Source organism: Pyrus communis, chromosome 13 (genome assembly GCF_041283825.1).
Source record: "Pyrus communis isolate YQ-2024b chromosome 13, ASM4128382v1, whole genome shotgun sequence".
Lineage (NCBI taxonomy): Eukaryota > Viridiplantae > Streptophyta > Magnoliopsida > Rosales > Rosaceae > Pyrus > Pyrus communis.
Genome location: NC_142577.1, coordinates 2,699,511 through 2,727,321, shown reverse-complemented (window position 1 = coordinate 2,727,321; position 27,811 = coordinate 2,699,511). Strand labels below are relative to the sequence as shown.

General features: G+C 38.4%; 1 long non-coding RNA gene across 1 annotated transcript in view; it reads left to right on the top strand.

Moving 5' to 3' along the window:
* The window catches only part of LOC137736542 (uncharacterized), a 45,996-nt gene extending 19,029 nt beyond the window's left edge, over window positions 1-26,967 (top strand). The window contains exons 3-4 of the long non-coding RNA XR_015954813.1: window positions 26,448-26,568; window positions 26,646-26,967. This is a non-coding gene — a long non-coding RNA (uncharacterized LOC137736542). The remainder of the gene's footprint in view (window positions 1-26,447; window positions 26,569-26,645) is intronic.
* Window positions 26,968-27,811: the final 844 nt, after the last annotated feature.

The following is a 27,811-nucleotide window of genomic DNA, read 5'->3' as shown; positions in this document are numbered from 1 at the left end:
TTTAGGAAGAGTCGGGCGAAATGTAGACCCACCATTCTAGGATAGTTGCCTTAGTCAAGGATGTAAAACTCATTGAGCCAAGTTTGATGTAATTCTCAATGTTTGCTGAAATGAAAAATGACTTCTTCAATTTACTTTGGCTTGCCTTCTTTTCTTAAGATCTGAATTCAATGAGCCCAAAATTGCCTTTAAATTTCATGTAATGTCTACCCTTTTTCAATGTATCAGTCTCTAACATCCCACAAGGTTGGGTGATATTTCTTTAAAAACTTAGCATTAATTGGATGCCTCTGCAAACTCCCTTCCAAATCTGCCAAATAATATTCCCCTTTGTCAAGTACTTGGTTGATAATGAAAGGACCCTCCCAAGTTGGACTCCACTTCCGAAAGCCTCTAACTTGAGCCCCCAAAGGCAGAATGGCCTTCCATACTAACTTTCATTTCCCGAAGTTCTTTAACTTCACCTTCTTATAGTATGCTCGAGCAACAACTTTCTTCCCCTCTTGAATTTTATCTAGAGCTTCAATTTGGGCTATATCAAGATCTTCAACTCCTTGACACGTAGCCTAAATGTACTCTTCATTGTGTAGCCTAAATTGATTTTGAATCCTAATATAACTTACATTAATATCCGTAGGGATGACAACATCTTGCCTGAAGGTTAGGGCATACGGAGTAGTTCTAGTTGCTGCCCTCTTAGAAGTTTTGTAAGCCCATAAAATGTCTCCTAACTTCTTATGCCACCTTTCTGGACTATCTGCCACAATCCTCTTAATAATGTTCACCAAGACTTTGTTGCTAGCTTCTGCTTGACCATTTGACTGTGGGTAGTAAGGACTAGATTGGATCATCTTAATCTTGAACTTACCTGCAAATTCTTCTACCTCTTTGAAATAAAAGACGGCCCACGGTTTGTAACAATGGTCTTGGGCACCCTATATTTGTGTAAGATCTTCGTTTCAATGAATTTCTTGACCAAAGTTGAGGTTATGGTCATCCCTGCTGAAGCTTCCACCCATTTGGTGAAGTAGTCCATTGCCACAATTATGAACGTGGCCCTTTGCTAGAAGCTAGATGAATTTTCCCGATGAAGTCCATCGCCCATCCTCTGAAAGGCTAAGGTTTGACCACGGGGTTCAAGGGTACTGAGGGTACATGTTGGAGAGGTTCATGTCCTTGGCATTCTTCACACCCTTGGGCATAAACTTTGCAATCTTTCTCCATCTCGGGCCAGAAATAGCCATACCTCCTAAGTAGCCACCTCATCTTGGTTCCCACCTGATGTGCTCCACAGACCCCTTCGTGTATTTTGGCCATTACCCTCATTGATTCCTCTTGGCCTAAGCACTTCAACATTAGTACATCTGGAGTCTTTCTTTGTAGATTTGCCTCCCACAAAATGTACTTAGTTGCTTGTTGTCTATTTTTCTTACTTGTGGGGAAGGAATGATCTTTTAAATACTGAAGAATAGGTGACCTCCAATCTTCAACCTTTATTTCTTCAGACATCACATCTAGGTTGAATCCTCTTTCAAAGATAGAAGGGAGATTTCTTTTTTGGACCTGTACATCTCCTTTATACCTTCTTTCTTGGATCTACGCTCCAAAAGCCAATTATGTCATCTTATTGGCGATTGCATTCGATCCTCTGGGGATATAGTTAGCCGATATCTTAGTGCCCGCTTAATAGTTGTGTAGATGCCAAATAGTAACATGCCATGATGATGTGTCTGCACTTGTACTCTCTATTTAGTTGATTAATCACCAACTCTGAATCACCAAATACTTCAACTTCAATTACCCCCAACTTTATCAAGATCTCCAGGCCAATTATTAGTGCCTCGTACTCTGCCTGATTGTTGGTAGTCTCTTGATAGTCTAGGTGGAATGAATAATAATGGTGAGCACCCTTGGGATCAATGATAACAATCTCGGCTCCCGCGACCGTTTGCGTGCAAGAACCATCAAAATACAGTTTCCACGAAGTGATCCAAAGACTAGTTATTCTTTTTATCTCTTGCTGGATCCATTCTTCTTTGCCCGAGAAGGCTTTGCTCGATGGGATCCACATATTGGCTACCTCTAGAGTCCTCGAAACATTGATAATCTTATCTTGTGAATCTTGGTGCTCAGCTAAGAAGTTCGTAATTACATGCCCCTTGATCGCTTTGTGAGGCACATACTGAAAGCTGAACTCTGCAAGCGCTAAAATCCACTTTCCAATCCTCCCGTTAGCATTGGTTTTGACAGCATATATTTGATTACGTCAATCTTGGCAATAATGTGGATGTGACAAGGTAACATATAATGCCTTAACTTGCATTCCGTGAAGTATAGAGCCAGACACAACCTTTCTACTGGTGTATATCTTGTCTCTACTTCAGTAAGGATTCTACTGAGGTAGTAGATTGCTTGTTCTTTCCAGCCTTCATTGTTCTAAGCCAACAAGCTTCCCATTGATTTCTCAGAGGTAGAAATATAAAGCTTTAAAGGCTTCCCTCTTTGAAGTGGCATAAACACTGGTGGGGAGGCCAAGTAAGCCTTTATGTTGTCGAAAGCTTCTTGATGTGGTGGGCCCCACTCAAATTCTTCTTTATTTTTCAACTTTAGCAAAAGAGTTAGTGGCTGAATCTTGCCCGCCGAGTTGGCGATGAATCTCCTTAAGAAGTTGATATTTCCTAGTAGCCTCTGTAATCGTACTTTATTGGTGGAGGAGGTGATTCCATGATTGCTTGAGCTTTGTTCTTGTCAACTTATACACCCCTTTGATGAACAAGGAATCCTAAGAAGTTGCCCGACCTTACTCCAAAAGCACATTTCTTTGGATTCATTTTTAGCATAAGGATCCTCATTCTTGTTAAGGTTTGTCTGAGGTCTACCAAGTGCTGCTCTTCAGTTTTAGACTTCAGCACAATATCATCAATGTATCCTTCCATGTTGTGGCCAATTAAGTCACGAAAAATGGCGTTCATCACTCTTTGATAGGTTACATCGGCATTTTTAAGCCCGTATGACATTACCAAGTATTCATATGCTCGAACATGACCTCGGCACCTAAAAGTTATTTTGTGTATATCTTATTTAGCCATTTTTATCTAATTATAACTGGCATTCCCATCCATGAAAGATAAGACTTTGTGTTTGGCAACTACATCTATGGATAAATCAGCCATAGGTATTGGATATTCATCTTTAGGCGTGGCTTCATTAATGTTTCTATAGTCAACACAACATTGGACCGCCTTAGTTATAGCTTTTAATGCAGGTACAATATTGGCCAACCACTCGACATACTTAGCAGGTCTAATAAATCCAGCCTTCCCCAGCCTTTCAATCTCTTCCTTGACTTTTTCCTCGATCTCATTTGACATCCTTTGTGGTGCTTGCTTAACAGGTTTATATCCCTCCTTAATAAGCATTATGTTTTCTACTAAGGTTGAATCTAAACCTGGAATTTTAGTATAATGCCAAGCAAAACAATCTTTGAACTCATGCAGAAGGCTGACTACCTTTGCCCGATCCTCTGTTTCTAATAATCCACTGATCTAGATAGGCCTTGGATCTTCCTTAGTTCCCAAATCGATGGTCTCCAAAGGGTCTTATACTTCTGGTGGTGGCTTGTCAGGTTATGCGCACAAGAATTCAACTAACTTTGGATTCTCAGGCAAGTCTTCTGGTCCGTTCAGGTTATATATACATTTAGCCATTTGTACGGCTGCTTCCAACTCCTTTCCAAAAAGCTCATCTTCGCTCTGACTGCTTGAGGTTTCCTCCTGGTGCTCTTTGACCCAGCTCTCCCTTTCTTACTTTCTCTCTTTTTCATACACCAACAATCTTTTGATTAAGGACCTGACTGCAACTACCTAGTCCTTTTTTCTTTGTTCTGACATCATTGGTGTTAGGGAGTTGGGATAATATGGGGTCGATCCCATTCTTCCCCTGTAAAGAACAACCCTTGTTCCAAAAGCTTTTGGGCCATCACCTTAGTCGGGTGGCCATTCTCATCAGCTCCTAAACACTAGAGAATCCCAATGCTTGGATTATAAAAATTGGCTTCTACCACATTGGCAGTGGGAAGGAATGGCCGTGACTCAACCTCTACCATCTCACAAAATCCAGGTCTTGCTTCCCTCTCTTCATGATAGATAGCCACTTGTTGGTGTAAGGTAGATGGCACAGAGAAACTTTGATGAATCCAATCTCTGCCCAATAAAGCTTCATAAGTGGAAGTATTGTCTACAATAAAAAAGGCCAACATGATTTGTTTAGAACCCAAATTAACTTCTAATGGCTATATCTCATAGGTCTTAATGATGGCTCCTGAGGAACTAGAAACTGTAAGATCTGTGGGGATGAGATCATCCTTACTTCTACACATTCTCTTCATTTGCTTGTATAGCAGCACATTGACCGCTGCTCCACCATCAATCAAGACCCTCTTGAAGGGTACTCCTTCTAGATGAGCACTCACATATATGGGTTTAAGATGGTTAGCCATAGCCAAGTTCGAGCGACTAAAGACCATCATGTATGTGTATACCCTCTCAGGCTCTCTCTTTGTAGGTTTGGGCAAATCCATTATGCTTGCTTCTTCTTTTTCGGCCTCTTCAACACTAACATGTGACATCATAGGTCATGTTGCTAAGTAGTCACCCTCCATTGTGGCAAGTTGATCATGCTCAGCACAAAACATGGCAGATAAAACATATGTCATGTTTATGTGGAAGTTGCCCGGTCCAGATAAGTCATTCTTGCCCCCAATACGGTTCATGAACTCATCCAACCAAGCCTGTGCTTCTTCTAGCAGCATCAACTTGGGCACCCTTTCTTCCTGGGTTATGCCAAAGTTTGGCATTTGTTCTGGAACCTTGCAGAGAGTATCGACCAACAATGATGCGGGCAACCCTCTCTCAGGTGAGATAGTTCCAAAGCATATTGGTTATGGGCTCCATTTTGGGGTTGGCATCATCATCATATCCTCTTGAGCTCTCCTCAAGATTTTGTATTTCCCAGGATGGGGGTTCTGTGGCACATGTTCTCCTTCCCTTTGGGTCTTACTATTAGCATTCTCAACCTCCTTCTTGGTCCTCCAATGGAGGTGATTTCTTCCCCCATCAGGTACCCTCTCAAACTTTACATTTTCAGAGGTCGCTGAGGCAGCGGGGACTTTCAATGAGTTCATGTGGGCTTTATGTTACCTCTAGACTCTCCTAATCATAGAGGCTCCCATTTCCTTAACGGGTTTTCCGTCCTTTCCTATTACGTACCATTTCCACCCGAGTCGGGCAGGATTCTTCTTTGTAACTAGATTCACGGTTCTCCCATTTACTCTGACATCTCCACTATTATAGCTTGGTTTGGGTGGCTTCACATTCATCCATCTTAGCACCTTGGCTTCTCTGTCCTCTACTTCTTCAGAAGCTTCATACTTTCTGAACACTTTTGACAAACCCTTTGTTTGAGAGTCTCCTCCCAACCGTTAGAAAACATTCCTTGAGGTTTCTTTTTTCGCTGCCCACATGACATTTTTGTGGGCTTCATCTTCTTTTTCTCTTCTTTTAATCAACTCCTGATCAATAACGGCTCATGTTGCTAGGACTTCTAACTCACACTCACATTAGCATTTACTACATAACACCACTTCTTTGATTATGGCTGCTTTAGGCTTCTCAGGCAACTTGATAGCCCCCTTAGTTGGCCTATCAACTTCCCTTCTTTCTACCTTTACCTCCCAGGTAGCTTTTCCTTTCCCCTTCTTCGCCCACGTCAAGTTAATCATGTTTATTGGGACTTCGAGGAAGGGTTAGTGTTAATCATCATGTTGGCATACGGTTTCTACAGCAACAACTTTCCCTTTACTATAAGGTCTTGTATCCAGTCCCTCAACTGGATGCAATTGGTTATAAAGTGATTGAAAGTGTAATGCAACTTGCAATATTTCTTTCCTTTTAGTTGTTCAAGCTTGGGCAATTTTTTAGTACTGTCGGGAACGATTACTCTTGCCCAAACTAGCTCCTTATAGATCTTTGCGGCCTTGTTTAAGTCAAAGGAATAACTCTGGTACTTAGGGGGTTTGATGGGGACAAATCCTCCATCGTTCGTAACCACTATCTAGTCCTTAACTGGCTGTACTAACCCCTTTACAGTCAATGGTTTGAAGGGGTAGTCATCTCCGCTGCGTACACATCCATTATCTCTCCTTCATGACCATTATTCTCTTCTGGCTCTCATTCAAACCCCACTTGGTGAATGACAGCTTTGCTTTTGTAGAAGGGAAGCACCTTAGATGAGTGCTTTACTTACTGCTCCTCTATAACAGTTTTTTCATACTTGGTGGCTGCAATTACTAACTCCTGCAGCTCATTGAACTGCATGTCATAAAACTTCTTCCTCAAAGGCAATCTCAACACCTTCTGAGCTATGGATATAAGCTATGCATGATTTATAGGGAACTGGCACCTCATCCTCGTTCTCCTATACCTCATCATGAAATCTTCTGTGGACTCTTGTTCGTACTGCTTCACCTCTATAAGGTTATTGATAGACATTTCGGGCTCGACCTTGTAAAACTGCTCATGGAAGGCCATCTCCATTTGCCCCCAGTTGGCAATGGAATTAGGGGGTAACAAAGAATACCACTGAGATGCTAAGCCTACCAAGGAGTTCCCAAACAATCTTAATTTGTAGTTGGGATTGTCTTCAAATGCTACACAGTGATTAAAGAACTTGAAAATGTGATCTCTGGAAGACACATTGCCATCTTCTCCACTAAATGTTGGGAATGTGGGCATCTTGAAGTTGACTGGAAAAGGGTTCTGCTCGTCAACGTGCTCAAGATAAAGTTTCTGATAAGTGATCCTAAATAATGGGCAAGCTTGTGGCTGAGCATTCCGGCCCACCATCCTCCTCAATTTGGCTAAATCATCCTTGAGCTGTTGGTGAGCTGTTTTATTAGGAAGAGTATGAGGATGTTCCCATTTCGGGCTACAATCATTGCTCGAGAAAGTTTTTTTTCTTGGCTCGCGCTTCCTCCACTTGGCATCCCCTCCCTTACTGGCCAATGGTGGGGGCCTATAAGGAAGAGGCTTCTCTACCTTGGTAGGCCCGCCTTTCCGACTGGATTCCCCAATCAACTGGGGCATCCTATACTTCATTCTTTCTGGCCCACTTTGCCCCTACCATTAAATGGAAATAGTAAGGGGTCGGGCAACTCCACTTCCAGTATTTTCTCCAACACAAGTACACTAGCTCTGGATCCTTCCATTTTTTTTTTTTTTTACCATTCTTCTCCTCAAGAAAAGGGAAGAATGGAATAACTAGTTCTTTCTTAGGGCTCGCTCCTTTCACATAGCCATTTCTTAGAGTAGAATACTCCAAATCTAGCCTTCTCTGCAAACTACCCGTTAAGGAACAAAGTCTGCTGACTTCTCCCTTGGTTTATAGGGAGATCTTCTCCATACTTCTTAATACTTGCACCATGGTGGCTTGCAAGTCTTCATTGGTTACTATTCCCCTCGACTTCTCAGATGAGGTCGGGCTTCTCAAGATAGTTGGTCCTTGTAAGGAGGGAACGTTCCCTAGGCAGTCTACCGTGCTTGATTTTGGTACATCTTGGGGTAACCTATACTCCATGTTCCACCTGAAGGTTTTTTTTCTTCCTTCTTCTTCTTGGCATACAAGACTAATGTAGTCCCACCAGGCGTGCCAAAACTATGTTCGGGCAGGAATTTCACTGGGAAATGTCCCTGGCTCGAGCACACAGCTCCCCGAGGAGTTAGCATTTTGGTTGGTTGTCAAGCTCCTTTTTGCTGAAAGGCCACAAGAAGAGAACAAAGTTTGTTCTGAAAGGTGCCTTTGTGGGGCCTTAGGTGTAGGCCTTTAGGCTCACAATCAAAACTAGCTAAGTGCTTAGGCATGCCACTACCATCTCAGTATGGCAAATGTAGAACAAGTGTGTTTAAGTCGATTACTAGCGCCCTAAGTTATTCTAACTTCTTGTTATCAAAGGATTGTCGTAGATGGGTTAAGTCTACATTAAGTTCTTTTCTGTGCCTTAAGATCAAGGACTTTTAGTTTATTATCTTGTATGCTTTAAAGGGTGAAAGTCCAGATCTGGCTTAAGCCATCGGTCTAATTCCCATTCATCTTTTATGATAGTAAAACCACTAAGTGAACCAGATCTGAGGACCAATGGAGCTTCTGATCACCAAAAGACTGCAAATAACTTGAATATATATTGTAGAATACATCATAATACCAGATCTACTAATGGAAAGATGAAACAAAGAAAGTCGGGCAAGATTTCACCTTGTCGGGCAAGGTTGAATGTCTTGCAGTTTCTTCTCTTTGTGATTACAAAGGGTTATGTGTTTGGAATGGATGGATGGTAAACAAGTTCACATGAGAGAATTGATACTACGCCGCTAGGGGTGATAACAGAGCTTTAAACTAGGCAAAAAATGGCTTTTGTAGGGAATGATCCTGAAAATGATTGAGATCTGGGTTGATTACAACTTTAGATGCAAATCTGGCTTAAGAGCAGAGTTTGTATGTTTGTTTATTTGAGTGTCCTTATCTCTAGGCCCTGTTTTTCTTTTTATAGGCAATGATCTTGGTTGTTACAAGCTTTGCCCTAAAGCACTTCAGTGAGTCATCACCTTTTTTACATGTTCTGCCATTCAGAAAGTGTTTTTGGGCTGAGAGTATCTTGATTTCTATCGGTTGTCACTTCCCTTGTAAGCACCTAACCTTTGCATTAATGAGGGGCCGTCATATTGTCTTTGAGATGGATGGATGGGCTTGGTTCTGGGTCTCGGGCAAGTCTCCTTTCTTTAGTTCTTTTGGGCTTTCTTTCCTTTAAGTCCAAAGTCTAAAAATTAACCCAAACAACCTCTGTCGATTACTGGTGTCGTTGCCAACAGCAACATACTGTTACTGATTCTCTAAGGTCTTTCCGTAACAAATACTAAGTAATCCTCGTTCACTGGGATTATGTGAATTAAGCTCATCCCCTTCAAGCTAAAGGGAGAACACACATTGAGATTGGCAAATAAAAGTACCAAATCGAGCAACAATCAATGATTTAGTAAAAACATCTGTTATTTGTGCAGCAAAAGGAATACACTGAATGGTCAGTGTCTTATTTAAAACTAATTACCTTATGAAATAGTACTCCACCATGGCATGCTTAATTCTAGCATTGTGAATTGGACTAGAGGCCAATGTTATTGCAGATATATTATCAAACCAAAGAGGGGACACTGATGAGGAAACAACCTAATATCCCCAAAAAGTTTTAAGACAAACACCATTTTTATAGTTGTTGAAGCAAGACGGACATTCGGCTTCAATAGAACTTTCTTTGCTAACCATGAAAGAAGATTATTGCCTAAATAGACACAATAGCCACTAGTGGAACGTCTATCTGAAAGGCAATCAGCCCAATTTGCACTTGAGAACACTTAGAGATGCATAGGACCTTTGCTGAAATAAATGCCTTGATCAATGGAACTTTTACGATATTTTAGAAATCCCTTAACCCTAGAAAAGTGGGACTCTCGAGGTTGATGCATAAATTGACAAACTTGTTAATTTGCAAATGCCAAATCCAACCTAGTCCAAGTGAGATATTGCAAGGCACCAAAAATACACCTATAATAGGTTAGATCTTGAAGAAACGGACTAGAGCGGTCCAACTTGAAAGAACCTCTAGGAATTGGACAAGCTTTGGCTCCCATGAAACGGACTAGAGGGGTCCTAAACCCTTTACTGGAAACAAAGTCGCCATTTTGCAATGTTATTTTTACACACTTGCAGAGAGCTTCCAATGACAAGAATGTCATAAATGAGTAATAGCAATTGAATCATGTTTGATAAACAGAGAAGTACCATATTGAGATGAGACAAAGCTAATGGAAACCAATGCTTGGAATAATTCCTCATACTAGGCTCTAGGAGCCTGTTTTAAGCCATATAAAGATTGATTTAGTTTGCACACACATTAAGGTATAATGGAATAAATGAATCTAGCTGGTTGACCATATAAACATCATCTTTAAAGTACCCATGAAGAAATGCTTTGCTAATATCCAACTGGTGTAAGAACCAATCAAATTGAACTATCAAAAGATAAAAGAAGTCTGATTGTAATTGGTTTGGCAATAGGACTAAATGTCTCATGATAATCCAAGCCCTCTTTTTGGATGAAAACCTTCAGAAACTAATCTAGCTTGTACTTACCAATTGATCCATCATGGTTGTGTTTAATCTAGTACACCCATTTACATATTGTTGAAGCCCAGAAATCTCATGCACAAGCCTAGTCACATCTTGAAGCCTAATTGTTGTAAATACTCGGAGCCAAGTTTAGATACATGTAAAGCTGCAAAATCGAGTAGGAAGCATATTTACAATCATGTCACGCCAATAAAATAATAATCTATGAGCTGGACATTTGTATAATCATGCCAAACCCATGCATATCCTCATCACGTTGACATCGTAGACAACTCACGCTACCCATGCTACATGGTAAGATGAGACCTAGCCACGTATTGGGGCTTGCCAAGTGGATTGTGGTGTGGATGGTTAAAGAAGATTATCAGGCCTACGTGAAACCAAAATTGTAGAACACTTTAGGCTACTTGGGAGCACCAAAAGTCCAGTCACATAATTCTTGTGTTCCATGTGGGTAGGTTTGAGAGAGAACAAACCAAGTTCCCCTGTCCCTTAGCAAGTTAACCAGCCCACTTAGGAATAAACCAAAATGCAAAGCCAAAGGATCACGTCAATACCTAGTGTAACATGTTCATTAATGAGGAGAGAAGGGATCTTTCCCTTCCCAACTCACACAGAAAAACGAGGAAGGAAAACAAGGAGAAGCGTTGCCAAAAGTAACACATGTGGAAAACTGACCAGGGAAGAGGGCGCTCTGGGCAAAGCATGCAACTTAGTCTTTGCAGGAGCAACAGTGTTCATTAATGTTATGCTGAAAAGGAAAGTCATAGTTGTGCCAAGGGAAAGAGACAGGAAGACTAAGCCAAAACAGAAAGAAACAAGGAACTTAAGGCATTCCCCAAGGAAAGCTAGAAAGAGGCCAAACACCTATAAAAAAAAAAAAGGGAGGATTAATTCAATGAAAAAGGGAGACAAGACAGAAAGAGGGGATTCGGGATTATATTGCACCCAACAGTGGAGCCACATTAAGGGCTATCATGGGCTATAGCCCAGGTAGCTTTCAATGAAAAATAAAATTTTACGCGTAATTTTTATTAATTTTTGTAGCTCACCATATAATTAGTCAGTCATCCGAATTCTCCCAGTTTAATTATATAAAATTATATAGTACAGCTTACAAACCATCTCTTTTTCTTACATCATTTTTCTCATCACTTCTTGTACCTATACAAGTTTGGATTTGTTTGAATTTTAACACGTATTTGTTTAATAACAAAAAATCTTGGCTCACTTTATGAAAATTTTCTTAAGCTATCTAATACTGTGAAAAATACAGTATCAAGTTTCTTTGTTTATAAAGATTTAAATCTTAAGCTAGCGCACCCAGTGAAAAATTCCTAGCTCTGCCATTGATTGCACCGGGCAGGAAAATTCTCCTCTAAGTGCAAAAAGTCTTGAATGCTTTGGAAAGCACTTTCCTAAAGTTTTAGGAGTTCTTTTAGGTTTCCCTTGAGTTTCCTTAGCTAATATAAACACTCTTAAACTATTAGGAAATCCAGATTATCCATCCTTCAAAATCATGCAACCATGCACAAGTTCCCTCTCATGCTAAACTACTAAGCTTACTTCCTAAGACGTGCTAATTCTTTTGAGGTATCCCGGGACTTGTTATTCAAATGAACCACATGAAGCAAAAGGGTTTCTACCAAAGCCTGAGTCCAACTCGATATAAAAACATAAATTGGCAGCCTCACTAGAGACTAGGTCATAACTCTTATCCAATGACTCCAAGATCTAGAAGAAACGCCATCAGGAGTGGCAATGCCTTGGAAGAGGCAGGCGAGGTTGCTTCCAAACTAAACGAGGAGCAACACCAGGAAAGCCAGGAGAACCTAGAAGAGTATGCCATGTTATACGTCATTGCTGCCATTCACACTTTGGGAGAAGCCCAAAAAGAGATCATTATATATGTGAAAGAGTTGAAGAACTTAATCCCAAAGCTTAGTGAGAAGATGAGTGAAAATGACTGTGAACACAGGGAAACGACGCCCCAAGAAGAGTCACATGCTGCTGCTGAGAAAGGTTTCGAGAAGGGATCATCATTTGTCACTCAAGAGGACGTCATTGCCATGCTGGAAAAAAGAGCTGCACAGGAGTTCCGAAGTCTGGAAGTATGTTCTTGAGCCTCCATTCCCAGTCAGTCTCATCCACATGCCATACCCTAAGAGTTATGAAACGCTCAACTTTGTCCTCTTTGATGAGAAGAAGGGTAACCCAAATGAGTACATAAGGCACTTCTTTGATGCCTTAAGTCATCATGTCGGCAACCACAACCTCTATCTTAAGGAATTCTCGAAGAGTCTCACATACCATGCTTAGACTTGGTACACTACACTAGCACCGGCTTTTATCCGAGCCTAGAAAGAGCTGGGAAACAAGTTTTGTAAAAAGTACTACCACCATGAAGACAAGGTTACCACATCCCAGCTAACAATACACGCCAGAAGCATGGGGAGGATCCCATGACCTTTGTTCGACGCTTCTGGGTTCTCACACTTTACTGCTACTATGAGAATGACGAGGAAACACTTGTAGAAATTTGCATTGGCAATATTGTCCCAGACTACAGGGCGTACTTAGATAATGTTGGCATAAGCTAGTTCTCAAGACTTTTTGATGTAGTGAGGAAGACCAGCATGTCAGTCAAGCCTGCCATCCAAAGGACTTGGAGAAATGAAAAAAAGGAAGCTTATCAAGCCTTGGTTGTCGAAGACAAATCCAACTACAATCCGTGAAAGAGAAAGGAAAGGGATAGAGATAGGAAAACATACCTCTCACTAGCATGCAATGACGAAGAATTCATGCTATCCTTGACACCATGTTTGCGGACACGGTTGTCAAGCCCCCGAGACCTTGTAAGACATCTTTCTATCGACTGTCAAACTTTGAAAAGGATTCTCCATGCAAAGATTCGCGAAGGAATGCTAGAACTACCATCCAAGAAGTAATCTATTGATACTGACTCTCTACCTAAACGTCGAGGGAAAAAGGTAGTCGCGGTGATAACATGCTCTAAGGACGATGATGCCTACCATTTGTGGAAGAACGATCCCAAGCCATAAGAAAGCCACTTGGGAATCTTCTGGGAATATGGAGAAGGCTTATTGGTGCAAGTACTCTAAGCCACAAAGTTATGACACACCATGGCCCTAAGTTGGAGGATGAAAAGATGGAGATAAAGACGTTCTAGATCTTAGTCCTAGGTTATTTGACGAGGTTTTAACCATCGAGATAATAGAGGAATACCTTATTGGGACCTCAGCGGAATAATAAGATTCCTTATATGTGGTACGTTGGGTAGATGTTGCTAGGGATCGAAGTTGTTTGTGGGTTTCTTTCTTGAATTGGTAGAGTACATTAGAATGGTTGGTAGAGATGACTGGATAGTAGCAGAAGAGATCAGTGAGATTCTGGTGGTACTCAATTACCAATACTTTTGCCCTGCTTAAGGTCTATGAACTCATCTCTCTTCCAGGTCATGTACTCTAAAGGCAAGAACTTGCTCACAAACTATTGCTTAAATATATCAAGTCTTCTCCTTCATTCTCCAGGACTTATTCCTTCTTATACATCTACCATGACTTTTCTAGTCCTTGTAAAAATCATATTGTCGTCAGGATCCATTGATTAGTCAGATAGTTTCCCTGCCTCTACATGGTGTGGAAGATCTTTTCGACATGTCCGGACCAAGCTTTGATTGTTTTAAGTCTCTCTGTGTCATAAAAGTTCATCACTTAAAGTTTGGATGCAATCTCCAAAGCATTCTTCCGAGAAGGGCAGAAAGCTGTCTAGATAATGTTTGCGATAGCCACTCCGAGTTGCCCAAAATTAGGAAAAGTTGGCGTGGTTTATGCTCGACGAGTTGGCATAGTTTGACCTTAGAGTTCAAGCTTACATCACGTGTGTAATAATTGCAAGACTACCTAAACCTATGTTCTGGTACCCAAACTAACACACCCTAACTTGGAGTGTCTGCCTAAAAACCTCAATCGAGTTGTGTTGGCTGAAACCTAGATGGTGACAAAGCTATAAGGTGTAGTGATGTTGAAAGTGGAAATAAATTAAAACCTAAAATAACTAATACTAGAGTTCGCATATAAGTGAGGTTGAACCCTTATTACACATGTGATGTCAAAGTATAAGTATAATTGTAGTAAAAATAAAGTAAAGAATGATTATACCTAAAAGAGACCTTATACATGTCAACGTTTGCTAGAAATCCTCATTGTCATAATAGTACTGCCACTAAGTCCAACAGCAATGAAAAACAAAGGTGAGTGGGGCTATAAAATAAGGTTTTGTAAAACCATTTTCAAAAAGTGTAGCCACTCATTGTAAAATAGGTATAGTTTCAAGTAAAATACTACTACATATACTGTATAGTACCTGACATATCTTGTAAGTAGAAGAATCCAGGATAAGTATACCATAATTATCTTGAAGTATAAGCAATATGTAGGCACACAAGTCTATGCAGAGATATTCTCACGTGTAACAGGTTAGGTGTAGGTTTACATTATGACTATAATCACGAGAAGCTAGTGCTAGGCACTTCACATACAAGTCTAAATATCAAACCCAGGAACATGATGATATCTAACTCTAGATCCAAATCGAATGTAAACGGTTCATGTGAACATACATGTGAAGCTGGTCATTAGCCCGGACAAGACAAACTAAGTGACACCATGCAAACATTTAACAGTGAGTAAATAGTATGCAAGTGTGTGCATGCCACAATTCATGCTTACTATTAATATAATAATCGTAAAGTGTATGTAATGATTACTTGTAAAGCTAAGCATGGCATGTGACATCTGATACGTATAAAACAGATATCAAGGAAAGTATGTGTGTATATATAAAGATCCACTCACAATCAAATCGTCATGTCGAAATCGTCTTGCAGGTTTCAAAGGTTCTGGAGATATGTTTCACCTAAATATGGAACCACTAATGTAAATACTAAATTGAAGTCGTTTCACGTATTTGTACGAAACATGACTTTCAAGGCCTATAATAAAATAGTCAAATTTGGGAAAACGAAGGGCAAATTCAGATTCAACACGTTGAGAAACCTAAACAGTGATCTCGGGTTCCTTCATGCGCAACACTGCGCAACCACGTGGCGATGAGTCAGGCCACTTTATGCGCCGCCACGAACCGAGTTGGGTCACCGGACTTCTTGTGTCACAGATGTAGCCAGGTCACGTGTTGGCATTTGCAGTACCACGCTTAATCCAATGCACCGCGAGTATAAGGCATACTTGCCTTCCTCGCAAGGCCTATGAATGGCCAATTTCTATGCACTATGTGGTCGGAGATTGCCTGAAATGGCAATGAAGTCTCGGTGCTTCACTGGAAAACTTAGGAAGTTTTTTCCCTTGACTCAATCTACACCAAAACACCATTAATTCTCTCATGCAATACCATAATCTTACTTAGAACAACATTCTAAGACTATTAAGGTTGATTTCAAGGTTTATCTTAGTCGGGAATGTGGTAATTTCGTCAAGAAATTCCAACGTTGGTGGCTGGTAGAACTCGCCGAGATGGCAAGGTTTATGGTGATTAAGAATTGCTGGGAAAGGCAAGGTGATGGTGTGGTTTATGTGGGTGACTCGGGAAGAGAAGCCGTGAGAAAGATGAGAGGTTTTAGGGGTTTGAAAGAAAGTGTAATTAAAAGGGAAGAGAAAGTGATAGAAAGAGTGAAAAAGAATGAGGGACAGAGAAAACAAGGGAGGTGAGTAGGTGGATGGGTCCTACGGGACCAATACCAAAAATAAATAAATAAATATTAAAATAAGGTAGAAGAAATATCTTGAAAGTTTGAAATTACTAAAGTGCCTTTACACTTTATAATCTCGTAAAAATCTTCGTTTGAAATCTGAATTCTGTTCTGCTTGCACCCATGCATTTGTATTGTTGAGTACTGAGAATATGTTATGTATCTTTGGGCCAAACCCAAAGAATAAATTAATTAGGCACGAGGCCTAATTAAGAAAATACTAAAATAAGCCAACAATATCACAATCTGCATGTGTGACGTCTAGATCTTGTGTTTGGCTTTCCTTGTCAAAAATCGTAAATGATACCACACTTGCTCTAGTTAGGTTTAGGGTACACTGTCACTATGGGATCATACTGCGGGAAATAATCTCTCAAGGGTTTATCTTCTCACCTCAAAGGATTGTTCATGCATGTGCATTTGTTGCTTAAACCTCCAGTCCATTCTGTCTAGTGGTTCTGTCTTGTTAAAATTTTCAATGTTTTCATGTAAGTTGGGCATACACTTTAAGAGAACCCACACGGGCCAACTGACACTTTTTTTTCGAGAGTGAATTTTTCATCCTAGATCTTTACAGATTGCTTTTGCACTTGACACGTGTCCTTTGGTCCCTTTGTCTGAAACATTCAAGCCTTCCATAAAAATGGGCTCTAGGGCTCATTTTCTTTGGTTAGAAAGTTTATACTTTTCTCAAGAGTGTGTTTATAGGTTTGAGTTGCCTCTTATGTTCTTCATTAGAAACCCTAGCCACAAAACCATCTTCATGCATTAAATACCCAATCATTGCATAATAAGGTTGCATCGTCTTCATGGATTTGCATTAAATTCGTGGTCAAGTTCTTCAAGTTTCAAATATGTTTATTGACCTACTTTTTGGATTCTCGTTGGTTTCTTACTTCAACTATTTAACTGGAGAAACTGACTAGTAGATTGACTCCAGATTTCATATCATCTATATCATCATATCATTTGTATTGGTTGAGTTAGTCTCGGTGGCACAAGGTAAAGAGCTCATGGAAAGGAGTTGCCATCTTGTGAAGACTGAAGACGTCTTCATCTCGTGCAAAGTAAGGTTGCACAAAAGTGAAGCTGCTCTGTAGGTTATATCTAGGAATTGAGCTTGTTGTGTTACTTTGTAAGAACCTTATTCGCACTAGTGGATTGAACTCAGTGGAGAGTCCCCGATTTTTTAAACCCAGAGGTGGGTTTTTCCGGCCGAAACCTCTATGTGTTGCTTATTGTTTTCCTTGTTCACATACTTTGTGAAGGGAAATATTGAGATTTATATGGGATTTTCTAGTGACTAGCATGCATATACAATTCTAAATTTATATAGATAAGCAATGGAAGCATATTATCGTATATTATCAAAGCTATAGTCATGCAAATCCCCTTCAAGAAGCAAAGATTCATAAATGATGCATCAAACAAAATATTGAAGAACAAAGTGAAGGTTGAGTTTTATGCCTCTTGATCTAGAGTTTAGACCAAAGATGGACAACCTCCAAGCTCTTTGTTCTTTGAACTCCTTGAGTCTAGCCTCCCTCCTTGCTTCCTCCACCTCGAAGATTTAGAGCTTCTTGGTTCTCCTTAAGCCTCCAAGTGTAGAAGACCTCTAAAGATCCACACCTACTAGTGTAGTGAGATGGATGAGTGGATGACCAAAAGGAGAAAAGATGATTAGTTTTTTTTTCTCCCCTTGGTGGCCGGCTATGTGTGTGTGTGGAGAGAGAGAGAGAGAGAGAGAGAGAGAGAGAGAGTTGTTTTCTCTAGATGTGAAAAGAACACACAAAAGCCCTTATGAAATTTTTTCACTCAAACTCCTCCATAAAGGTGAGACAAGTGAGTGAACAAAAGGACTTTTACCTTTTCTTTTCTTCACCCCTCTTAGTGATTTGTTTTAGGCTTTGGGCTTTTATCATTTCAAGTCATCCTATGCTTGAATAAAAGCCCAATTGGTTTAAGCCCAATGGGCCCGAATGAACCTGAACTTTTCTTTAAGCCCAAAATGATCCTTCATCACTTCTATGATTTATTTAGACTTTCATATTAATCACAACACTTAATTAATCCAATTAATTAATTCCATCATCCTTTAGTTATCTCACCACATGACTATATCGGTGTACAATTGTTTTAGGTTCTAATTAGCAAGGCAGTGAGGTGATTGGTATCAATCCAATTGATTAGCACTTATACAATCACTTAGTGAATTAAAAGATACTTTTAACTCTCCTTCTTATTGGATGACTACTTATTTAATCATCTAGAATGACCCACAACACGTGAGTGACATCTAACCATGTATCATGGCTACCCAAGCTAATGTAAAATTTGGTCAGAGAACCTATTCAGTTGGAATTACAATGTGATTTGATCCTTCTCTAAATCAACACTCTCAATCACATTACCAGGGTATAGATACTTTATGTCAAAACCCTAATGTGATTAAACTATGTTATATGATTCAATTGAGTCGTATGGGAATGCATTCTATCATTACGCTCGATACTTCAGCCGAAGATTCCTAAATCATATGTTAAAGTATTCTTCCTCTCGTATTGAGGATTAGAGATTCCTTGTTGAACATTCACGTATCTACATGATTAGACAGCTTAACCCCAACAATGTCGTGGACATTGTCGAATGGAATGCCTTTGATACCATCAAAGATCAAGGACCTAACCTTTGGAAAACTATGATGTCTCAAGTCAAAGGACTACTTACATTATTCCAACCAATAGAGTTACTTGCTTGACATGTGAGTGTGTCTTCATACAAGTACCTTAATTTGATTATGTTAAGTAGACTCATTCCTTTAACGAGTACCTACATACTTGTCTTAGTGTCCCTACATGAATGGCTTGAGACTTTCCATCCTTCCAATTAAAGCAAACATAGTACATACAAGTCTATCAGGATTGTCGGCATCCCTCTAACACTTCTATAACTAAGAACCTTTTGGAGATTATGGTTAAGTGAAGAAGGTCTGTGTAGTCTAACATCTTTAGATTACTTCTTCCATCGATCTATTGTCCATGGACTCACTATTTGGACGTATATCGTTCATTGAGATAGTCCTAATAAGTGACTTTGCCCTTTTTGATGTATTAGACTTAACCATACATTTAGATATTGTCCTAAAATGTTTCTTCCAAAGATTGACTTCCAGGAAATACCTCCAACAATCTCCCACTTGCACTAAAGTCAATCGCTTGTGCATCTTATAGATGCTAATCACCTGAACTTGAGTTCGTAAGCTAACAAGGTTATGTATTAATCCTTTTAACTTAGAAAAGGATTTACTTGTTAAATGTTTCCACAACATTTAATGTTGTCTCTTTCTTGTGTTCAAATACTTTGATGAGACCTTGATTCCATGGCTTGATCTGTTGCCCCATTACGTTGTAGTATCCTACTAACGACCTTATGGTTTTGATTCAAGCATTGGTTCAAGATGAACCCCATCTATTCGAAATACCTTTTTAAGCTGTTTCCAAAACTTCAATATAACAACATATATTTCGTTTGTATATTATATACAAACCTTGCTCCAACCTTGAGACCATTGTGGTACCATACTAACAATAAATTCATATGATTATTACTTCATCATACATGACGTTCCATTTGTTAAATGGGTTATAGTCACTTTGGTTTATGACCTAAGTGAATGCACGCTTCTAGAGTCTCACTGTGATATTCCTTTCTCAAAGGTTATCAGTTGCAACCACTCTGATCTTGGGTTTTAGTAATATCCTAAAGTGATTACCGGGATGGTTGTTCATCTTTGGATATCACTTCACAAGTTCATACATGTGTACTTTGTGATTTTGTGACATTCTTTATAAGGATCATGAGAGTAGTTTTCTATCATATGTAGAAATGCTTTCACCAATCTTCAACGTTTGAGATTTCGTTACCTTATACAACATACTTGAGATAACCCAGCTATATCAATAAGTCTATTCTTAATTGACTTCATTTATGTCAAGTCCAATTTTAAGTCTATACTTCAAACTGAGCATGCCACCATTTGTCATTTTTGAATAACATTTGTCTTTCACTAAGTCTATCCAATAGACTTAATTTTAAAACTACGTTTCTCAAAAGTTTGACATTTCTCCCACTAACCTTGTTGTAACTAAGCATTCATTCGGAACTTCAAGGAAAACTTAACGTTTAGAATTTCTTGATTCGAATGCATATAGCTCCCACTAACTTGTCTTGGATCTATTGACAATCTTTAATATCCATTAGCTTAATGTTGATGACTCAATAGTTTTGGGACAATCAACAACTATAGCTAACACAAGTTATTTAAATGAACATACCCAAAAGAATTCTTTCACATGTAATCCCTTTTGATATGTGTGATTTGTTTTATTAAGTCCATTCATTTAAATTATATGGTGTCAAACACCATACTTCAAGTTTTAGTCATACTAAGACCTTTAAAGTAATCATATAAGAATTATCCAAATCATTAGTGGAAGCATGGCTCCTACTAAGGATATAGGAATTCAACCATACCCTCTAGGTGGTTGATTTAATTCTTCATCAAAACTACATAGAGCATATTAGTTATGAGGTGCCGAAATTGGGTTGTCTTGTCGTTGAACACTATATTGTGACTCAATTTGAAACTATTCCCTTTTGTTTCATCAACTTGTCCATTTAATTCGATCTTAGCATGTTCTCATAAAACAAAATGATGGACAACTCCCAACATAACCCTTTTATGCTAGGTTGGCAAAACCAGCATCCATAGGTCATCCTGAGGATGTTACACAACATAGAATCTTTAACGCTTGAACAGCTTGATATCTTTAACGATTAAGATTGCAAGCTCAAATAAGAATGGTAGCATACCATTAATTTTAGACAACTATAAACTAATCATATGTAAGTTTATATCCCTTTTTCACTGTTTCTTATGACCTTAGTGAGAAATTGCATTATACATTCAAAGTGTACAATTATGAATACATGGGTAGAGGACATAGTGGAGAAGCTTCAAACCTTTTAAGCATGTCATTCTAACTCTATTAAGTTGATGTCTTGTTATTAAGTGACTAAGGTCTTTAAACCTTTTATAGATTTTAGACACTTATTCTTGGTTTAATTACTACTAACACATTTGACATTTCTTAAAACAATTTAAGAGTGTCCAATTAGTTGTTCAAAACTACTAGTTGAACAAAGAGTGATCTTGGTGATTGTGCTCAAGTCATAACCACATATGAAACGTTTCCTTATGTACTAGAAAGGAATCTCTAGTAACACATTTCACTTAATTATAATGTGATCTTCCATTTCTACTAGAAAGGAATCTCTAGACTTTCTCAATACATATAGAACTCATATGTAGGCAATTGGAACTAAATCTAAAGATTCATTGTATCCATCTAAGGCCAACATGTGAGACCTATCTTTAGTTGATAGATCTAAAGTTTGGTTATCACATTATGTAAGTGATAGATTATTTTGTATTTCAACAAGAATTCAACAAGATAATATTCAATTCATAACACTACTTTAAGGAACAAATATAGTAGAAGGCATTCATTATATTACATTAATATGATAAGTTAAACATTTATAAAGTTTAATACAAAAGTATTAGCTCTAACATTAAAGACTAATTATACGCCTTGACATAGGCACCAAAATGGGTCTTCCATCACATGAAGCCACATAATAAGTTCTTAACAAATTTAAGAACAAGTTAAAGACTGTCTTTAAATGCTTAATGTCTTTCTAAGTAGTTGCAAAAAAATTATAGGTCGAACTCTTCTTCTTCATCCTTCTTCCTTGCTCATCCATCTTCTACTTGGCTGCTTCACCTACATACAATTGCATAAGTGATTAGCCTTTTATATCTCATATAAATTTAGAAGATCTAACAATTAGAATTCAATGTAAGAACAAAGTCATACCTTGTGGTTTGTACTTAAGAGATGCAAGGTAAGACCTGCAATTCCTCTTCCAATGTTTGTCCTTTCCACAGTGGAAATAGGGTCCCTTAGGCTCATTTGCCTTTCTTCTTCTTCACTCCTCCTTGGGCCTTGGGAGTGGATGACTTCTTCTCATTCCCCTTTCATTTGCCTTTGCCTTTCAGCTTGCCCTTGCAAGTAAATGGCTTGTTGTGGACCACAGTTGCAGTCCCTACAATGCTCTCTTTCTTTATAGTCCTCTCAACAGCTACTAACATATTTAGTAACTTAGAAAGAGTGTTATCCATCTTGTAGTTCATTACGAACTGCGAGAACAAATTAGAAAGAAAAGCCAAGATGAAGTCTTGGGCCAATCCCCGTCATGTGGAGTACCTAAGTTCTCCAATTGTTCAATAAATCTAATCATCTTCAGTACATGCTAATGCATTGGAGCTCCCTTGACCATTTTGGTCTTCACAAGTGCATTGATAGTGTTGAAGCGACGGTTGCGCGTCTCTTCACCATACAACTCTATTAGATGGAGTATGATGGAAACTATATTTTCCATATCGTCATGCTATCTCTATAGTTCCTCATTCATGGAAGCTGGCAAACAGCACTTGGCTTGTGAATCATCCTCAATGTGCTTGTCATACTTAGCATGCTCATCCTCAGTGGCCTCAGGGCTAGGTGGTATGTGAGGTGGACTTTTCTCTGGCACGTAAGCAATCTTCTCCGAGGTAAGCAGAATCTTGACATTACGTAACTAGGATGGGAAATTGTGCCCCTCAAGGCAATGCTTGTCGAGTATCTTTGATAATGTGTTTCCAACCATATCTAAATACATAACAACAAAATAAATTAGTTTGATTGTTGATTAAATCTAACGATTCGGGTCTTTAAACCGAATGACACCACCCACTATTTTTGGCAAATCTCATATCCCTCAAGATGGAATCAAGGAGATTTCAAAGGAAGCTCCTAGAGGGTTATGGGAGGCTCATTATTACCAAGCCCACCTCACAATGATATGATGTTGGCTAGCAAAAGTAATAATGAGATGGTAGAGTTACTCTTTCACAACAATCTCTTGTGATTACCCATCTAGTTAGCCTCTAGAGAACAATGCCGCACAATGATATGATGTTGGCATCATTTCTCTTAGCTAAGTTTTGACCCACCACGCCGGTTCGGATAGGGGTTCAAATATGACCTCACAATGATATGATGTTGGCCATACTCGTTGCCTACCTTTACCACATCAAATGTTGAAATAGACTTCTCCTGAGTATAAGCACATACTTTGAACTCTCCCATGATAGGGTGAAGGCAGTGTATGAGTCATAAACGATTAGAGCCTACCATGGTGGAAGGCCACAGAGAAGTGTTAAAAGCACCTCTCTGCTTTCAACTTAATATTGGATGTTGATTGAGGGATTTTAAGGTGACATCATTTTACTTATTTAATCAAATTATAATAAATTGTGTCCTATTACAACTACTAGTCCAAAGTAAATGAGAATAGTAGCATATGATATCCTCACTATTCATTTTTGCAAAACAAATCAACATCAAAACCATTTTTTAAATATTGGAGATAAATATAACTATTAATTAAGTTCATTTTAGTTTAGTAGCATATTATACTCCCATTATTCATTTTCACAAAACAAATTAATATCAAAACAAATTTCAAAATATTTGAAGCATATATACTACCAAGAGAAGTTTTGCATTCCTTCTGAATTTGGACTTTATAGTTATCTTAGACTCTTTGGATGACTATGGACTTCTAAGGTTAATTCAACAATGAGCCAACATTGTTGAATAAGATCTAGGGAAGGCAGTGTCGTTTTAATTATGCGCTTTCAATCCAATTAAAACATTTTTCATGGAGCCATTAGAAACAAAAGACAGTCATTCATTACTAATTAGGGCGTTGGACCCAACATTTCTTAGTCTCATTAAAACCCCTTTTAATGTCTCCTTACCATTAGGTGAAGAAACTATAGTCTAGCACTAGAGGGATTCAACTAATAGAGAAGTAATAAGAATTACCGATTTGTACACATTCCTACAAATTACATATACTAAGGGGGAGAGAAAAAAAATTAAAGTCTAAAGTGTTATGGTCCAATTGAATTGGTAATTAAAACACGTTCCCAAGGTTCAAACCATTTGAATTTGACGGCCTATCTCATAGCTTAATTTTTGTTTAAGGCACAAATCCATAGCCAACCATTTTCCTAACTACTTAATCACATTAAATAATTAAATTGGAATGCAACGTAACAATTAGATTTAGTACATATGGGAATAATTTTATAATGAGTTTAAACTACAAACAAAAATAAAATACCAATACATTTTGTCCTCTAGTGAGGTGGGGCCAAAATGCAAATATAAAAAGTTATGGGTCAAACCACAAATACTAGAAAGTAGATCAGATCCACTAGACGAGAAACTCAATTCCGCACTGCTGCTGAGTCGTTGAACTTATCCACCAAGGGATTTGTTTATAATCAACTTTTTAAAATTGCGAAAGAGCCCACAAAGGTCTCATCAATAGGTATGGCCAATTATGGTGATGGGGAGAGGGAGAAGGTCAAACTTTTCCCTTTATTTCAAAAGAGGCTTTTTAGCCAAAATGATCCATGAGATTTGCATAGCTCCTCACTTTAGTCCCTAAGATTTGAAATCAATAGAATTGGTCCCTAAGTTTGTGCACAATCAATTATTTTGGTCCTTCCATGAAAAATCTCCATAAAATAAGGGTAAAATGATTAAAATATCCTCAATTTTTGTCAAATCATTTTGGCCTATTGGTTATTAAATTGAGGTTAATTTTATCAGTTTTATCCTTATTTAACATAATTTTATTATCCAAGGACTAAAATGATTGATTGTGGACAAACTCAGTGACCAATTCTATTGATTTCAAATCTCAGGGACCAAAGTGAGGAGCTGTGCAAATCTCAATGACCATTTTGGCTAAAAAGCCTTTAAAAGAAAATAAGAGCCCATACTTTTCCTTGTTACCTTTTGTACTTGTTGACCTTAAAGGTATGATTTGGGTATGGTGTCCTAGTCTAGTCTAGGATGGAGGAAATCAAGGAAAGTTCTTGAAACAAAGTTTAATACCCAAATACAAAAACAAGATGAGCACCAAGAACAAAACCATGAAAACAATTTCAAGATTTTCACTTTCATGGTGGCTTTTCAAACCAAAAACAAAAGTGACAAGACCTTGGCTTTCTAGCTTAAAAGTGTGTGTGTGTGTGTGTGTGTGTGTGTGTGTGTGTGTGTGTGACTCAAAAGAAACACAAACACAAACCAAAAAACACCCCCAAAACCGTACCCTCCCCTATAGTAGAAAAGCCCTAGATTTTTGTTCAAAACTCACTTTTCATTCATGTATCCAAAACACTTTTTGCATACATAACTTTTCAACTCTTGAAAAACAAAAGATAAACATATCTAGAATGAAGAACTAATATGTCAAAAATAAAATCAGAGCCCATATGCATAAAATCGAAAATGACACATCAAACATAAACCTTGGCTCTTGATATCATTTGAAGGGAAATATTGAGATTTCTATGGGATTTCTAGTGACTAGCATGCATATACAGTTCTAAATTTATATACATTAGCAACGGAAGCATATTATCACATATTATCAAAGCAATAGTCATGCAAATCCCATTCAAGAAGCATAGGTTCATATATGATACATCAAACAAAATATTGAAGAACAAAGTGAATATTGAGTTTTATACCTCTTAATATAGACTTTAGACGAAGGATGGACCAACCTCAAGCTCTTTGTTCTTTGAACTCCTTGAGTCTAGCCTCCCTCCTTGCTTCCTCCACATCGAAGATTTAGAGCTCCTTGGTACTTCATAAGCCTCCAAGTGTAGAAGACCTCTAAAGATCCACACCCACTAGTGTAGTGACATGGATAAGTGGATGACCAAAAGGAGAAAAGATTATTAGTTTTTTTCTCTCCTTGGTGGCCGGCTATGTGTGTGTGGAGAGAGAGAGAGAGAGAGAGAGAGAGAGAGAGAGAGAGAGAGAGTTGTTTTCTCTAGAAGTGAAAAGAATACACAAAAGCCCTTAAGAAACTTTTTCACTCAAACTCCTCCATAGAGGTGAGACAAGTGAGTAAACAAATTGACTTCTACCTTTTCTTTTCTTCACCCCAACAGCCGGCCGTCTTAGTAATTTTTTTTGTGCTTTGGGATTTTATCATTTCAAGCCACTCTATGCTTGAATAAAAGCCCAATGGTTTTAGGCCCAATAGGCCTGAATGAACCCGAACTTTTCTTTAAGTTCGAAATGATCTTTCATCGCTTCTGTGATTTATTTAGAATTTCGAATTAATCATAACATTTAATTAATCTTTCAACTACTGCAAACAGTTTACCTTTTCATCTCAGTGTCTCACATATATATGTCGGAATAATAACCAGTGGTTGTGATGACAGAAAATGTTAAAGGATCAGACCTTGTGTTGGAAGCAGTAGTTGAAGCATAGGTAGCACATAACGCCAAACAAATGGTTTCACAACCTGAAAATCAAATACAGGGAACTGAAAAGTGCAAAAGGTGAGGACCTTATTCTTTGAAAAGTAAAGAATCATCACTTTGTTTTTGTTTGACATTTTGGGCATTTCTTGTTGCAGCATCGTTGGGACCATTGAGAATTGTCATGTAATAGAGGTATTTTGTTCACATTTAAACTGGTTGGTGTATAAGCATGTGGGGATGTTTAGAGTGTAGGGTGTAAGGCCAGGTGTATATCAGATCAGATGTGGGTCTTTGATAACAAAAAAAAAAAAAGATAACAAAAAAAAAAAAAAAAAAAAAAAAGATCAGATGTGGGTCAACTTGTTTTTGGGTGTGCATATTAAACACATTAGTTGCTCATCGCATATTTGTGTTTGCGTTTCTACATATTTACAGTACAGAAAGTGATTTATGTTTATATGAGACTTTTTTAATCGGTTTCCTCGGGCAAGCAGCTACTGAAAGCAGGAAGTATCAGCTGGATGCAGAACTGTGTACCCTTACCCTCTAGGGGGAAAAGTTTTTTAAAATTCAGCAGGTGTTTGATGAAAAGTCTTGCTTGATGTTTTAGTTGTGATGTATGCAGTAGTAATATGTATTTGCTCAATACAATCCACCTGAAATACATTGGAATACGATCATATTCTGCCGTTTGTCTTTTAGATTCATTGGAATACGATCCACCTGAAATACAATTTGACCAAATTGCAATTTTTTAGCATGGACTATTTTTTTTGGCAGTGACTGAAAAATGTCTGTTTTGTACTTCTCATTCTATATGTATGCTAAGCTTCTGTAATAACAAATTCTGAAAACATCTCAAAATCGTAAAGGAAACGGAGAACGGTGCATATTTAGATGACGCCGAGTTATGAAGACGGATTCATACCATTTCTCTATATGAACTTTAGTCTCATTTTTGTTGATATTAAGTTTATTAACCTACGCATAAGTGGCTCACTCTCTCCTTTTGAAACTTGAATTGAAGAAAGATTGTTTGAAGTTTGCACCATGAATCAAGTAGAGACACGAACAAGTTCCGACAACATGATTGACGAAAATTTTACGGTGCTCCAGAATATAAAATATCTGGAGTGCACTATAATTTACCATTGAGTGAAGCAAAGAAATGTTTAGTAGTATATTATGAACTGCAGTATGAGTTTCCAACTGAAGCAAAAAGACGCGTCACGCTTCCATAAAACCGTCCCATACGATGATGCCTATTCCATGAGAGTTGTAAGCTTTAGGATCGTGCTAAGTTAATGGACAAATAAAAATG